The 16,701-nt window shown below is 41.2% G+C and overlaps 1 protein-coding gene across 2 annotated transcripts in view; it reads left to right on the top strand.

Annotated features, from left to right (window-relative positions):
- ankrd11 (ankyrin repeat domain 11) overlaps positions 1-16,701 on the top strand; it is a 125,977-nt gene that overhangs the window by 36,547 nt on the left and 72,729 nt on the right. The window contains exon 2 of one of the 2 annotated variants that reach the window (XM_053493071.1): positions 3,741-3,857. The gene's annotated coding sequence lies outside the window, so the exon portion shown is untranslated. Of the gene's footprint in view, positions 1-3,740; positions 3,858-6,533; positions 6,650-16,701 lie in introns of those variants that run through there. The other variant, XM_053493072.1, reaches the window with a different exon arrangement.

Below are 16,701 nucleotides of genomic sequence, written 5' to 3'. Positions count from 1 at the left end.
ACAGCTTAGTTTGTCCCTAAGCCCTTTATGTTATAAAACTCCAGATGAGCGAAGTAGAGGACACTGTAAACGAATGAAAAACGTCCGGATATGACACCCTGAGAGGCGACAGGTTCTTAAGGGACAGTCTACTGTTTTAGGTGACAGAGTGAATTATAAATCATTACTGTTGTATAACTTGAGAGTGAGTCAAAACGTATCTGCGCTCCAGTTATATTAAATCTTCTGTCTTATCAGCGCTTTCTGTTCAAGCCTGCTGTTAAATCTTTCCAGTCGCTGCTATACAGGTGTGAACGTGTTCTATCGGTTCATTTGTAACAGCAGTGCGAGTAAAAATGGACTGCCTATTTTTTTTTTTTGTTTGTTTTTAATTTTGTCATTCCTTTTTGTGGCATGAGTGTGTACCGGGTGCCGAGACAACTCTCGCAAAAGAATAAACAGAATTGTTTGGATATTTGCAAAAGTTTCTTAAGGAGATTCATTACTGAAGACGAGACATGGATTAATCACCAAGAGCCCGAGAGTTAAACGGCAGTGGACGGAGCAGAAACATCCTTAATCACCGACCAAGAAACAGTTCAAAAAGTCGACCATCAACTAGGATATAAACATCCTCTTTATAGTCCTTATCTCGCTCTATTAGACTTTCACCTATCCAGTTTCCTGAAAGCAGCCCTACGAGGATAAACGCTCACTTCTGATGAAGAATTGAAGACAGTGGTGCCTTCGTGGCTCACAACTCAACCTAAAATAACATTTTACATAAGTGAATGCGAAATTCTCTGTTGACTGATGGACAGGATGTATTTAAAAGCCAGGAGGTTATGTCAAAAAATTATGTTTTTATCTTTTTGTAAAGGTTAATTAAAATTATTTCACTAGCCAGAGTGCGGATAATTTTTTACCCACCCTCGTATAAAGTCATAACGTTGCTGAGATTGTTTGAAAGGATGTTTAATATGAGCATCAGGGTCTCTATGGTTACCGAAGTGGTTAGGTTTATAGTTTTATAGTAGCTTTAAATTAATCTGGTTAACTTAATATCCTTATTAAAAAGCCATATCGGGGTTGCCATTGTTTTATTCTCCGTTGCCTAGCAACATGCAGAAGCTCGAGTCTTGTTAGACGAAACCGTCCCATCGCAATACAAACCGCTGCGTTCTTTCAGGAAGTGCATTAACATGAACGGGGATTAGATTTTCCTCCCAATATTTCATAGTCGATTCTTTAAATAGCTGTTGTTATCAGCAGAGTAATAGACTTTGATGGAACATTTCCCTTCATGTTTACAACATTCACCAGATCTTTTACCGGGGCCGATGGTCTGCACTGTGTCTGGCTGATCTGTGTTTAGCGGCCTTTGCTGGTGCGGTGTCTGTTCTGCGTGTGTGGTCAGAAGATTTTTGTTCGGTGCAATTACAGGCCTCGTTAGGAGGCAGAGCACTCAGCACTGGATTAGTCCAGTCTGTCAGACTGCTGCTGGGAAAAGGCATCAGGGGCCTTGTGTACTCGCAGTGCTCAGGCCTGGCCTTAATCTGGTCTCGCCAGCTCACCGTTAACAGCTCGGAGGCCGGATCGCTTTCCCGTGCCAAGCAGGTGTGAGCACATTTTATTTCCTATCAGCATGACGGTTTTTAAGGCATGGTTTAAAATGTGCTTTTGTTTGTTGTTTTATCTGTAGTTTCTGTTAGACACACACTGATCTGGTCTGATTTTAACTATGAGCATTGATTAGTCCTGTTTTTAGCTTTCAGGCCTAAAATTTATGCTTCATAAACTAGTTCTTTCTTTTTCATAATTATACATTTTTTTTTTTAGAAAACACTTTATAATATAATTAATTAAATGTTTTAGCAGTTTGCCAACATGTTTCTTGTTCGCATATCGAGTTAACCCTAGCAGGAGAATGTCCAAAATCCTTTGGACGTTTCAGCAGCGCTAGTGTTGATGCCTGGGAATGTGCACTTTCTTATTCTGTTGAGAAACTCCTTGTGTTTAAATTAAACACAAGCACAATTAGTATGAAGATTGGATGTTTTTGTGCATCACTGGCTGTGAGACAACACAAAGTCCATGTTAAATATTAGATATGTACACTATGTATACCAGCTTTATTTTTTCCCATGCTTTTCCGATTAATTTTTTTAGTTAAGATCTGATTCCCTTTTTATATGTGGTCCAAGAGTGGATATATGCATGTGTGATGGATATGTGGTCATGTGACTTGAATGAGAACGGTCAGATCTGAATTCATGCAGCTTTTTTGTTCCAGCACACGTGTAGAACGCTTACGTCTTTAGTCAGCAGCAGCGGAATGTGGAGGTTTTGTTGCAACAGTAAAATTGTTGATTTTAAGTAGATGTTTGGGGCCAATATGTTTGTCCAAGCAAACTTACAGAAGTAGCGCAGTGAGACCATTTTAAAGGGAATGACGAAACTTTGCACTGCCAGAAAACATGAGTAAAAGACGTATCAATGGGCGCATCGTTTCATACAACAGCCCCACCCATGTCAGAGTCAGATAAAAAGAACCGTCTATGAATGTTTAACCTCGTGGCTTATGTTGTAAACTTCGCCTAAGTTTCTCTTCAAGCTCGTAAGAGAGAAATCGCCTAATTTGCAAAGAATCTCAATTGTTGACTGCGAAACCATAGCTCTGTGTCACGCACGCACGCACAGAAAAGAATTAAATTTCGCCGTCGTCACTCGCTGATCCGCACAGGATTTTGCTAGATAATGTCATTGCATTGAGCAGAGCTCGAGTGTACAGAATAGAACGTTTGACTTCCTTATGATGCAACCCTTTGAAAAGGCGCACTGGCGGCTTACAGGCGTCTCAGAGGATCCACATGTCAGACTTTGCCCTTACACTTTGCTAGCTGGTGTGCTGAGAATGGAAGTAGTTAGCAGCTCGGATCCGACAGGGTAAATTCAAATAAAAGTAAACATCAAAAAGGTTTTTTTTTTGCTTGTTTTTTTTTGTTTTAATCTGCTTATTTCCACATTATACTTCCTGATATAACACACACCACTGTGCCTTTCCATTTATATATATATATATATATATTTATAAATATATTTATATATAAATATATATATATATATATATATATATTTTTTTTTTTTTTTTTGTCCGTTTTGTATTAGAGCTAGAACAATATAGATATTTTAAAACAATATCCATGGCAACACTTTCCATTCAGGTCACTGTGTGTGTGTGTGTTCTGCATCTTTGCATCAGCTGCACATCTATTTACATATGTGTGAACACTGTAGCGTCAGTCACATGAAAGAGGTATTAGACATCACTGTCTGCTTCAGCGCTCAAGAAACAGTTTAGCGATTCTGCCGAGGTGTATCCTGTTCAAGCGGCCGAATCAGCAGCGACTTGCGGTCTGTCTCAAGCTTGCGAAAAGCTCTGCAGCGCTCTTTTTGATGCTGCTGGTGCTGATGGTGTTGGTGATCTTTCGACTCTCTGTTCTGTAGAACAAAACAAACAAAAAACAAACAAACAGTATAGTCGATGAAACAAGATATCGAAGCTAACAAATCAAACTTTCCCCTGAATTGTTCTACTTCAGTAACTTGTAGCTTCCCACGATTAATTTTGCAACCTGGATCAGAAGAGTCCAGTCAGCTAAAACCTAAGCAGGGGAAATTGATCCTCAAAGCGGGATCACGTTAGAAATGTGAAATGCTAACATTTCGTGTCTAATCTCTCTTAATTTTTTGTTTTTCAGGATACCTCGGACTTCGCCACGAGAGCCCGTCTTTTTTTTTTTTTTTTTTACCCTCCCCTTCCTCCATTCTCCCTTTTGGATTTTAATCACTCCGCTCTGAAGACAGCCATGGAATCGGTAAATATGCCCTTTTTCTTTTATATTTCCCGGAGCGTTCTGTGCTGTTTTTTTTTTTTTTTTCCAAGTTTTTGTTTTTGCGGCCACGATGTTGTCATCAGCATCAGTCTGTTCCTCGCAGACTGTCACCTTTCTCTTATAAATCAATCTTGTTGGAAAAAAACATGCTTGTCTAGTCTTTAGCGAATGGATTGTTTGTCAAACACTTTGAACTGGAGTCACGTCAGTCGTTCGTAGCTTAGGTTAGAAAGTCTACACTTGTGTGAGTCTGTGCTAGTGCGAACATGCAAGTCTAGAGCACTGGAATGTGTGTGTGTGTGTGTGTTAAAAGTAGGGCTTAGTGCATGTCCAGGCCCTGCCTGCCTCCTGCTCCTGTGCTGAGGAATTTGTTGTCTCTGGTTTTCAGATGTCTACATTTTAGATTTTTTTTTTTTTTGGTTTGTTTAGGGGTTTTGTTGTGTTTTTTCCCTTCCTAAAAATTGGGTCAGCTTTGTTGCTCTGATGAAGTTTCCCCTCTCGGTCATGCGCTTCATGTGACGACTGCGTCAGAAAGCCCTGGTGGCTCATGCTTACACACACACACACACACACACACACACACACAGACAGAATTAACTATTGTTCCTCATCCTCCTTTACCCTTCAGCCACATCCATGTTGGCCACGTTATCAACAGCCAGATGAAGTGTGTGTGTAGCACTTCCTTCCCAGCGTTTTTAGCCTTCCTGCTAGCTGAGTGATGCCACTTCTTTTTTTTTTTTTTTTATATTTTTTCCTTAATGTTGCTTTTGGGGTTTTATTAGATAGACTTGTAGACCATATGCATGTTCCTATAACTGAGTTTTTCATCAAGAACAATTTCTGTAACTATAGTCTCATGACCATTTCAATTCAACACAGATTTATTCCGGGGTTAGACAAATCTCTGCTTGTATAGTTGGGTGTGCTTAGCAGACAAAACCACTCCTTTAATATTTTTAATTTGTAGTTTTGTTTGCTTTTTTCAAACTCAAAAATGTTCAGGTCTTAAGTTAATGCTAACATTTACATTGGCAAGAAAACGTATGTGAAACTTTTGAATTTTCATGGTTTGCATTAATTTGTCATAAAATGTGATCTAAACTTCTTTCAAGTCAAGAGTATCGATTAAATATAACATGGCTTAAATAATAACACAAAATATGATCTTTTAATGTCTTTATTGAACACACACATTCAATATTCTACAAAATTGTAGTGAAAGAAGTAAATGAACCCTTGGAGTGAATAACTGGTTGACTCCGCCCCCTTAGCAGCAATAACCCCAGCAAGGAGGCACTTTCTGCAGCTGTGGATCAGATCTGCATTCTTCGTGACGGAACTGCTTCAGCTCGGTCATTTTCTTCAGACGTCTGTGTCTCCATAGCATGTCTCTTGGGTTAAGGTCTGAGCTCTGACTCGGCGGATTTTTGTTTCTGTGAAGTTGTTCTGTCATGGACTTGCTCTGCCGTTTTGAGTCATCGTCCTGGTGCACTACAGAGTTTCAGCTGACGAACAAACATTCGACATATTTTGTTGATACACTTGGGAATTCGTCTTCCCCTCTATGACTGCACACTGGTCAGATCCTGATGCAGCAAATCATGATGTGGTCATGATCCTCCACCATAATTACTTTACAGTTGAGATGATGTTTTCATGATGATATGCAATGCCGTTTTTATGCCAGATGTAGTGCTGCGAGTTATTTCCAAATAGTTGAATCTGTTTTTCCATCACAGCTGTGGAGCGTCAATGTGATCTGTCACAAACTGCCTTTTCTGCACCAGAGTTCTTTTTAGTAAGAAGTCTTCAGGTAAATGGGCACCCACTTTTGCTAGACTAGCCACATATCCAAAGTGTCTCCATTTGCCCAACTGTAGACTGGTTAATCTCTTAATATCTTTGAAATCACTTTGTAACCCTTTCCAGCTTTATGTAAATCAACAGTTCTTGATCGTTGATCCTCTAAAACCTCTTGTTGGCGCGGTGAGCATATTCACACGAGCGTATTCTTCTTGTGTGGCACAAACTCCAAAAGCTTCTTGTCACTGTAAATATATAGCACGCCTTCAGATTCCCCCAGCCCGGCCGTGGCGCTTTCGTTCCTGCTGTAGAGTAGGTTTTTTTTTTCTAGATAAATCAGTAATGCTCCCTTGCAATAAAGCTTTCACATATATACTAATGTTCTGTTCCTCAGTACACTCTCCGATACAGCAGGTGGCAGTATGTCGTAGTAGGTTTTGCATTCCGCAACAAACACAAACAAGATCATGATAACGTTAACCTTCGCTTTTTGGAACTATATATTATTCGGAATGAAAATGTCTCAAATGACTTCCTTCCTACATCAGCCGTCGCTGCGTGCGAGATCGACGCGGGTATTGGAGGAGACCGGCGTCTCTGACATCACGTTCTAAAAAGAGATCCGGCTCCACGTTATGGTTTAGCTTTTGTTATGGTTAGCTTTCATTATCTGATTTAAACCACATCCGAGCACATTGTCCCCCGTGCTCAAGAGCATTGGCTTAAATCCATGTAAACAACTACGGATTTTTAAAAAATAATTAGATGTCCAGTGTGGTAAATGTCTTTTTTATTTATTTATTTTATTATTATTTATTTTTTTCCTCCACTCTTTCAAGTGTTAGTAATTTTTGGCTCTTCAGCCATCGGAGCTGCTGCTGAACTCGTCCTTATCTGCTTACCATCAGTGGAAACCAAGGAGACTGATCACAAAGCTCATTATGCCAGCAGGCCTGCGCGTGTGTGTGGTATGTATGTGTGTGTGTGAGAGAGAGAAAGTCAGCCACCTTGCCCCCCCCCACCCCCTTAATAGTCTCCGCCTCTTCGTGTGATGCCAGTCACATGATTTCCAGGCACACAGTACAGTAAATCAGAATCAGATTTTATTTTTAACCTCTGTAAATCCTGCTCTCGCTGATGGGTAGCAGAGCCGGCCGCAAACAGAAAAGCCTGCACACCTCTCTCTCTCTCTCTCTCTCTCTCTCTCTTTGTCTGACCCTCCCTCTCTTTTTCCACTCCCAGTTTTCTCCTTGAAGCCTTTACACATTCACCAGGACAGATATTCTATTTAGTCTTGTCAGTCAGCTCCGCCGACGTCGGTCACAGATAAAAATGCTAGCCCTCTCCTGCGATCAGCTTCATCTCACAGCTTTGCCTCCGCTTATTACAATCATATTTCCCTCTCTTTCATTAGCGCGCTCTCCCACCTGGGCCTTTCCTTCAACAGGATTAGTCTGCAGCGCTCCGATCGAGGAAGCGGGCCCTGCCAGTCATATTACATAAGTCTCATAGCTCGGCTTGAGACGACTATAGGGGCTTTGTTCGCCGATCCCCTCCCCTACTTCCCCTCCTGGTGGGCCACATGCTAATGCTCTATTCAAAGAGTCTGTGTGCTCGGAACAGGCCCTTCTCTGTGGCGAGAGAGCATAAATACGCGCATCATTACCCTGCAAAATGGCATCTTGCGGGCGCCTACACGCGCGCCTTTAAGCGCAGACATGTGCACTCGGAGATTGAAGAAAGAGCAGGAATGTAAAGGCTGCCAAATTTCCTCGTGCACACAGCGTGCAGAAACGGCGGGTAGAGGAGGTTTTTGGCTGTGAGTCATCATGCATTAAGAGATCAGACCATATGGATATCAGCAGATAATCAGGCCGGACTCAGCATACTGTTATTGTCCTGATTATTAGGATTTCACTCAGGGTTATGAGCCGATGTCTTCTGGAAAGCCAGAGGCAGCACGTCAGAGCAGTTTTTTTTTTCTGTTCAACTTTCTCTTATTTATGGCCGAGGAGTATGATGTAATCTCGGTATTGCAACAGACTTTGTTGCAGTTCATGTACATTTCCACATACCTCTGTTATAGCAGTGCATCTTCTGCAGCATTTTTAAGCTGTAAGCATCGGTGAAATTACAGGTTACCTTCTATAGAATCTTTACAAAAAAAAAAAAACATCCTAAAGTGGATTATTTGCCCGGAAAAGCATGTCCTGAAGTGTTTTACTTCTCTTGTCAAGAAATACTCTTTGTAATTCATTATTGTGCTTTTCACGAATTTTTATAGGCTTGAGGATGAGTCAAAAAAAATTATTTGCACTTTGGCTGTAGAATTTCTTTTAATCACCATTTAAAAAAAGAAAATAATTTTTCTAAATGCACCGCTTTCTTCACTTCTTCATCAGAAAGGAATCTTTTAGTCCTCGTAGGTCTGCTTTACGGTACAGAACAGGTCAGTCCAAGTCAGATGGAGCACATGCAAGATCACGACGTCCTCGGTTAGCAGTCCACTGCATTTAATCCGAAGTTTAGGCTTCAGCTCTTCGATTACCATCTCGCTGTAACGAGCACTATAAATTGGTAAACTTGATTCCTGATAATGTTCCTATATTTCTGGCCCTGAAAGCTCCTCACACGAGGGTATTATTTTTGTTTGGCACAAACTCAAAACGTTTGAGTGTTTATCACTCAAAGTAGCTTTAGTCCAGGTATGCTAAGACCTGACTAGTGCCTGTCAAGGATTTACTTACTTTGTCCACTAGCACTATGAGGTTTTTGTGGCGGTCCTCAATAAAGAGATGAAAGATAAAAAAAAAAAAAAATTGTGTTATTATTTTAGGCATATTATATTTGTCAATTTAGATGAAGATCAGATCACATTTTTTGACAAATTAACGCAGAAAACCATGAGATTCTAAGCGAGACAACGTATTTCGTCATGCAGAGTCACGACATCCTCGGATAGCAGTTCTCTGCATTTAATCCGACGTTTAGGCTTCAGTTTTTCAATTAACCTTTCGCTGTAACAAAAACTGTTGATTGTTGAATTTTTTTCCTGATTGTGTTTCTATACTTGTTGGCCCTTGAGAATCCCAGAAAACTGTAAGCATCGATTTTCCTTTCCCTCTCGCTTTTTTTAAAATTATTATTCTTTCCTTTCTTTCCTTTTTTAGTCCACAGATTAAGCAGTTCACTGCATATCATACCATACATGGTTGTTTATAAGAATTTGACTTTATAGATATCTGGATGGATTTCTCTCTCAGAAATATCATCGTCATTGTTGTTTGCCACAGCGCAGTTAAATTCTCGAAAGCTGTTATTTTTGTATACCAGCTGCAACTAGAATTGTAGTTTAATATTAAACGCACTTGAAATACTTTATTGTTTCTATAGCAACATACTCGGGCATTAGTGTACACAGAGAGAGAAATAAGTCTACCAGTCGCTGGTACGTCCGCACTGTTGTGGCGCTCAAATAAACAGGATGATGAGGAGAAACAGGACGAACGTGGACCCCTCGCCGGTGATTACACGTAATAAATGAGGACTGATCTTAGGAACGGTGTTTTTTTTTTCCCCCTTCTTTTTTTCTTTTTACTCAGGCTCTTGCACGTCGTTAAAGTTCTGGCAGCCAAGAACCAGCTTTTAAGATCCTAATCCAAAAGAGTGAGCTCACCATTCCATTCATCACCGTGGCATCTGATTGGCTGCGATACAAACATATCCCCCACAAACACACACACACTCACCGTCCAGAGGTCACCTTTGCTCATCAAATAACAGCACATTTAACTTTAGCTGTATGTGTCCAGAGGTATTTTAATGGAAAAAAAACGAGACTGAAACGAAGCCGCAGGAATTGATTCATCAGGCATATTGACTCCGTTGCATACTCAGGAAAAAGCTAATCCAAAAAAATCTGCCTCTGCATGCCCCCCCTTGTCTGTTCCCACCAAATAACAGAATGAGGACGAGTGTTATTTAGCAAAAACAAAATTCATCTCACATTAAATGGAATGTAATGTCAGGGAAACGAAGCTCATTCTCATGCTCCTTGCGAGTCTTTGGCTGGCGTTCGTCCTTCTCCCTCTCTTCCTCCCACACACACATAACGGGAGGGAGAAGAACCCCGACATAATCTTTTTTTTTTCTTTTTTTTTTTAAACCACGTCGGCCGCTGTGATGGACGCTGCTCGATCGCAGCACCAGAAGTTTTTGTACAGAACATTTGGATGTGCCGTGCATGTGGCCTTTTTAACAGACTCGAGCCAACGTCCCCGTCATGAAGGTTCTAGATTTAATATAATTCTGTGTAAATTGGGACGGTGCGAATGACTCGAGGCGCGTTTGCTTTGTTAGTGACGAGCTGCTGATGGTGCGTCTATCAGTTTTGGGCACTTGAACAACTTCTTGCTGTTTAGTAGTAATGAAATTGTTTGATTTTGCATTAAATTCCAGATAAAACTATGACACAGTTAACGATGATGCCTGCGATAGATTTATGAGATTTTAAGAGGTACTGCTTTATTGCAGGATTTTTTTTTTTTTCTTTCTGCAGTTCTTCTCAGAATACAAACTGTATGATCCATTTTAATGAAAAGAATGTTACATTAGCTGACACAGTGTCGTAGTGTTTAGCACTGTACGCCTCCAGGGTCGTGTGTGTGTGTGTGTGTGTGTGTGTGTGTGTGTAGTTTGCAGGTTTCTCCTACAGTCCAAAGACATGCAGGTTAGGGTAAATGGTGTCTCCAAATTGCTTGTTGTGTGCGCCCAGTGATGGATCGACACCCTGTCCATGTGCATCCAAGTACAGTGGGGCTGCGTTCAAAAATAAGCGGTGCTTGTGAAACGCTTGTGAGCGTTTACCAGTTAAACGTCTGATGAACTGTTTTATGTTCATGTATTGAACGCAGCCCTTCTGTACTCTCTCACAATCTCCTGTACTCTCGCTCCGGGTACACGTGCAGCAGAGGCGAGACTCTGTAACAGGATTAAAGATCCCTTTATTTGTTTGGTGTGGAGTCCATCAGTTGCAAAATAAAACCAATCGGTACATTTCGGTTGTTCCCCCTGAGGGGGATATCCGGTGGTGGAGATTTTGAAAAAGTTTTGTAACTTGTGAACTAAAATGATGAGCAGCAGCGTTTCTTTTTTTTTTTTTTTCTCGTCTTGCAGATGAACATGGATCAACTTCCTGAACACGTTCAGCTGTTGAGTTAATTTCGTTGCGTCGTCTATCTTGAGAGTAATATCTTTTTATTTTCATATATACTGCATTGTGTGGTTGGAGTCAGGGATGATGAAATGGAGCCATAGGTTTGACCACTTAAGCATTTTTACACCTACGCACACTGTAGTGACTGTAGTCTCTCAAAATAAAACACACACACACACTCAAGTTCCGTCTCTGAGTGCTGTAATAAACACGCTGCTTTGTCTTTTGATGGTGACAAGATATTCAAAGGGGTTTTCTGATGCTCGATAGTATTGAACCGATTTTTAGTTTGTACCCTGTTTTTTATTTTAATTTTTTTTTATCTTAGTTAATCCAATTCCCACAGACAGTTCCCACCCCAGCACTTAGTACCTCTAGCAGTCTGCATGAGCATGGAAGATTTTTCTTGAAATGTTTTGTGTCCCACCTTTTTCATTAAAGAAAACACCCTGTGGTTTTTTTTTTCATTCCATGAACTAATTTATTTAACATATTTCTGTTTTGAACTTTAAGCAGAAGCAATAAGAGTATGCATCTATAATTTTCTCTTTCTGTTCTGTTTTTCATCAAAACGTCCCTCCGTGACCTCTCTAACCCTGTCTGGAAAAGAAAAACAAAAAACATGTGACTACAGAAGCTGCAAAGATTTATGTCGTCAACAGGAGAGCTGATGTAATATAAGGGCTTTTTTCATTCAGATTCTCCATTTGCGTTATTATAATATTCAAAGTTTTAGGGGTAAGATTGACCAGGGCTTAACTGATACAATGACATCACTTAACTCAGGTGCTGAGTCGTTTTTTTTTTGTTTTTTTTTGTATTGCAATTCTGTAAGGGTTTTATAAATGTTTCAATATAAAAGAAATCCAGACTTTCATTCTATTCTACAAAAACATAATAAATAAATAATTTGCTCTTACTACACAGGACAGGATGCTGTTATTTTGAGCACGCCACCTGCAGAATTATACAGGAACGGTAAACATTTTACTGTTTCAGGCGCAATCGTGTAGAAATTGCAAATGTATTTTTTAAACATTGATTCATCGCTTGCATATTATAGGAATTTGTACTTTTATTGTCTGCCGGAAATTTTATCCAAAACAAAACCAGGTCATCTGAAAGGAATCTAATACATGGCCACAACCCTCAGCATGATGAACCAGACTAAGTGTGTTTACGTGTTTTGTGTGTGTGGATATGTATTTTTAATTATTATTTTTTTTAATTTTTTCCAGATTTTCTCCCTAATTTAGTCTTGGCCAATTCCTTCGCATCACTAGGGGGCTCCCACATTAAGGCTACTACCATTCGGCCGGGAGAGCCGAAGACTATCACGTGTTTCCTCTAAATCGCGTGACGCCAGCCACATACTCGGAGGAAAGAGCTAGCCGCTCCTTCCGCGTGCGCGAGCTCACAGACACCCCTGATTGGCTGTAGAGCCTGTGATTAATGTGGGAGCACAAAGTACCTCTCATCCCTCCCCTCTAGAAGAGCTCGGCCAATCAGCTCTCTTTAGGCCTTCGGCTGTGAGAGGTAACAGCATCACCTGGGGATCGAACCAGCGATCTCCGGATGATAGGGCGTGCACTTTACTACTGCGCCACTCGGAGGTCATTTATTTATTTTTTATTATTGACACTGCCTTACCTGTGCATTGTTCTACGTATCGTCATCTCATTGGTCTTTACCTATTTTTATACCGCAGATCATAAATCGTCATCCATCATTTGTCAAGCTGCAGTTCTGAGCTCAACCTCTATGAGCGACAAACAAATATATATATGAATTTAAAAAAAAACGTCGTCTGAGACTTGTGCGGTTATAACTAGTATAATGATGTACCATTGCGCAGCATTTGAAATCCAGCAGTTGCTTATTACAGACAAGTCCGGTAAACCATGAACCATCCCACCCTGAAACAAATGAGAGTTGGTTTTTTTTGTTCTAAACGAACTTAAAACATGGCCTCCCATTGTGTCTCAGGGGTAGACATGGTTCCTGTACGCCTCTGTGTTGTGCACGCTACCTCGGCACACTGATTAAAGAACATGTAGTGCTTTAAAGGCATCACATTGGTTTTTTTTATAGGCGCTCTTTCAGCTCCATGTGCACACAGTAATTGGATTCTTTGTAAATGCAACGTTATATCCCCCCCTTTTCTCTCTTTCTCTCTCTCTCTCTCTCTCTCTCTCTCTCTCTCTCTCTGACTATACAATGGTAGGACTTATTCTGTCTTTGCTGTGTGAAATGTCAGACGCTGCAAATTGAAGGAACGGAGCAGCTGCACCAGAGTTTGCAGTCTGTGCCGGGCATGTTCGGATCAAAACCTGAAAAGCCGTTTAAGATTTATCAGCTCTTCACCTGTTTACGCTTCTTAAGACTTCAAGGCTGGATGTTAAGGCTGTATACGAAGCAGCACTACATACATACATACACAGTGAAGACGTGTTGTGGGTTTCTTGTGCGTCCATGATTATGGAGGAGTCTCTCCAGCTCTGTGTCCTCTCCTGCTGATCTTTCCATCCACACATCCCCTCATTCCTGTGTGACGTTTGGGTTTTTCCCCTGGCCCTTCTCTCTCTCTCTCTCAAATCTTTCCCCTTTTTCTCTCTCTCTCTCTCTGCCCTGGCCGAGTCTCGATCATGATGACTACGCTGTTTTTAGTCTTGCTGCGGCCGAGATAGTAAAATGTACCGTGTGATCACTAAAGGCAGTAGAACCTGAGAAAAAAAAAAAACTTAAAATCTCTGACCGCTCTTCCAGACAACAAAGGAGGGTATCATGAGAGCATGTCTCTATAAATAATGTCTCAGAAATAGCGGTACTATATTTTTGTGGTAATGTTTTCAATATTAATAAAGATGTACACTTTTTTTTTTTTTTTACCTGTGGTTTGTTTTAGGTGAATGGCTATTTTTGAAAGAGACGAGCTCTCCTCAGCCGTGTCTCTAGTTTCCGACATTAACGGCTGCAATAATGGACACGTTTTTGATCGTTTGTGTCAGTCAGGCTCCGGTTTCAGGAAACCGTGCACTTAACATATTTTCCAGTTATCCAAATGATCATGAAAGGGCCGGGAGTCGTGTCGAGCAGAACCTGTACGACGGCGGGTGTCTAACCCACAGTGACGGGTTTCGGTTTAACCTTCCAGCACCAGGCAGAGAAAGAGAGAGACGGAGAGAGAGCACTTCGACCTTGGTATCGAGTGTCCCTTGCCTGGTAGCGAGCCAATAACACTCCTGGGATGATGTGTCCTTGTTTGCGATACCATGGCGTGCCCGCATACCCACACGCTCCTCTCATTGAAGGTTGCTGACCTTTGCTTTCTATAATAATTTAGTGGGGGGGGGGGTCAAACCTGCAATTGACCCAGACCAGAAGGGCTCGTTTCCAGGATCCTCTTGCCTGTTGCGTAAACAAGTGTTGAGCGTGATACGAAGCAGGTCGCGTCTTTCTCTTTCTGCGCTCTCTGCCTGCCACGACCCGGCGTTTGTCCAGCACTCACTGACCTATTGGACAACCATCTTTCTTCTTCTTCATTCTCCTTGTGATAAATTGACTGTTATTTATGTTCTCGCAAATCTGGATCCTTTTACTCGTACCTTGTAAGGTTGAGATTCAGCGCGCTGAAAATGTTCTTTGACCATTTAAGGGAACCTTAACCAGATCACACTTGTCGATCTGTTTGTATGTTCCCGGTTTTTCTTTTTTAATATTTATTATAATACTAATAAAATAAATAACTACTGTAATGTAAATACTTTTAGCTAAGCTCTGGGACTAAGCGCTAGTGTAATAGCTACCTGGTATTAATGCACAAATTACTAGGCTAATCAAAGTGTGTGTAATTTTATTTTCTTTATAAATTCAGTTTTCTAAGGTTGTAAACCCATGCTCCGGCTGCATATACAGCTCAGTAGGAGCTGTAGGTTGTGATTTTTGGTTCATTCTGTCCCACAGTGCTTTATTGTCCTCCGTCGCGTTTCAATACAGTATTAAAGCTCTGCTTCTGCAAAAGCATTCCCGTGGGTATAAAATCTTTTGTTGTGGCCGAGATGAAATGCGGGCTCTTAGTTTTTACCGGATCCAGGTGGCTTTCCATTGCAGAGCATTTTCCTGCTGGTGGCTTTGAAAGCCTCCAACTGGCTAGCCGGATCTGCACAGAATAGGCCTGAGCTAGTACAGGAGTTCATATTTGATTTTTTTTTTTTTTTTGTCCTGCCTTCTTCCTACTTGCGCAGTTTTTCATTGCGATTGAAAAAATCTAGCATTTTATTTTATGTTTTGCTTTCACGAAAGCACCGAATAAGCACTTTTTTTTGCTGTCATCTTGATACCTGAAGTGTTTTTGGCATGATTTTATTCAAACAGATTGTGCAGTCGTGTTGGTTCTGTGATTACTGACCTGTCTTTCGTTAGTCGTTCTCACGAAAATCACACCGCTCATTCTCGAAACCTTAAAACAGGAGCACAGTAGCACTAGAAAGAGGACCACTTTTGTATGAAGTCATAAGAATGGAAAAAAAAGGGGGTCTAGATGTTTGTGATTTGATTACGATTATGGTTATTGGTCAATTGCGAAGAAGAAAAGAGAAGAAGTCACAGTAGCACTGCGTGTCCTTTTTCGTGCCAGAGCCAAGAAGCGGCCATCAGCCAGCCAGCAGAACAGACGAGGTGGCAGATGGGGCCCTCCTCAGACTTTAACCCTTCCCACGCCACACATGCCCCATCTGTCCACTCAAGCGAGCTCAGGCCTCCATCTCACTCCCGTTAAACCACAACCACTCATGAGCTCACAGGGTCTCTGATTGCCTACTGACCATCAGGGGACATATGTTTGCCTCCAAATGGGGAAGTTTAGCATCCACTCCTTCACTCTGGCACTCCTGCTCCGGGTGTATATATCTTGTCTAGTTTAAACCACAGTCACCTGACCTGACAAGGCGTTATCTTTTTACACAGCAAGGGCAAATAAAATATTCACCAGCCGAACATCTGCCGTGTGTAAACAGTGGGCTTATGGTTACTCACTTAAAGCTGAAACAGTGACTCAGTTGTAATGCATACGCCTCCTTGGAGTGGCTCTTTTAGCCACGTCCTTGATATAAAAAAAAAAAAATAATCAATCTTTGAGAAAACTTTGGTGAATGGTTCTCTACACAGGGATGAGGATCGATACAGTTTTGGACTCTCCGGCGATTCGCTTCAGTACAAATGGATTTCAGCTTTTGGTTTTTCAGGTTCACATTCACTCTCAGTGTGTGTGTGTGTGTGTGTGTGTGTGTGTGTGTTAGGGTGGTTTTGCTTACAGATGCACCCTCATTGTTGTTGTTGTGCGTTTTGATAACCGGTTAAAATCCCTAACCGACACTAGGTTTACAAAATGCTAAGCCCAGGTTTAAGCATGCCTGAATGCGGCCTGCATTCCTGAGTTTCCTCTGTTCCAAACCGCTTTTGTGTTACTTTTTTTTAACTTCATGTTTAGTCTTGTTTTCCCCCCACAAGGCTCCTAAGAATAGGTCAAAGTTATGTCATTTGTTTTCGGAGACAATGCCTGGCAAGATTTCCCACCCTCCGGTTTTAAGCCCAGGTCATCCCTGTGGCATAATCAAATTCAAGAAAGCCCGGAGGAAAAAAAAAAGTCAGTTGAGTTTCGGGAAGCTGTCAGTTCAGAGCGTTTTTATAGGTTGGCGTTTATTATGCAGGCTTGGGAATTTTTAAAAGAGACTCGTGTTTGCTATACGACGCAACAGCCTGACATTTGTCCTAAAAGGACGTCCAGAGGTTTGGACAAGTGTTGCA

This window comes from Clarias gariepinus, chromosome 3 (genome assembly GCF_024256425.1).
Source record: "Clarias gariepinus isolate MV-2021 ecotype Netherlands chromosome 3, CGAR_prim_01v2, whole genome shotgun sequence".
NCBI lineage: Eukaryota > Metazoa > Chordata > Actinopteri > Siluriformes > Clariidae > Clarias > Clarias gariepinus.
Note: the sequence above shows the minus strand (reverse complement) of the source record. Positions and strands in the feature narration are given on the sequence as shown.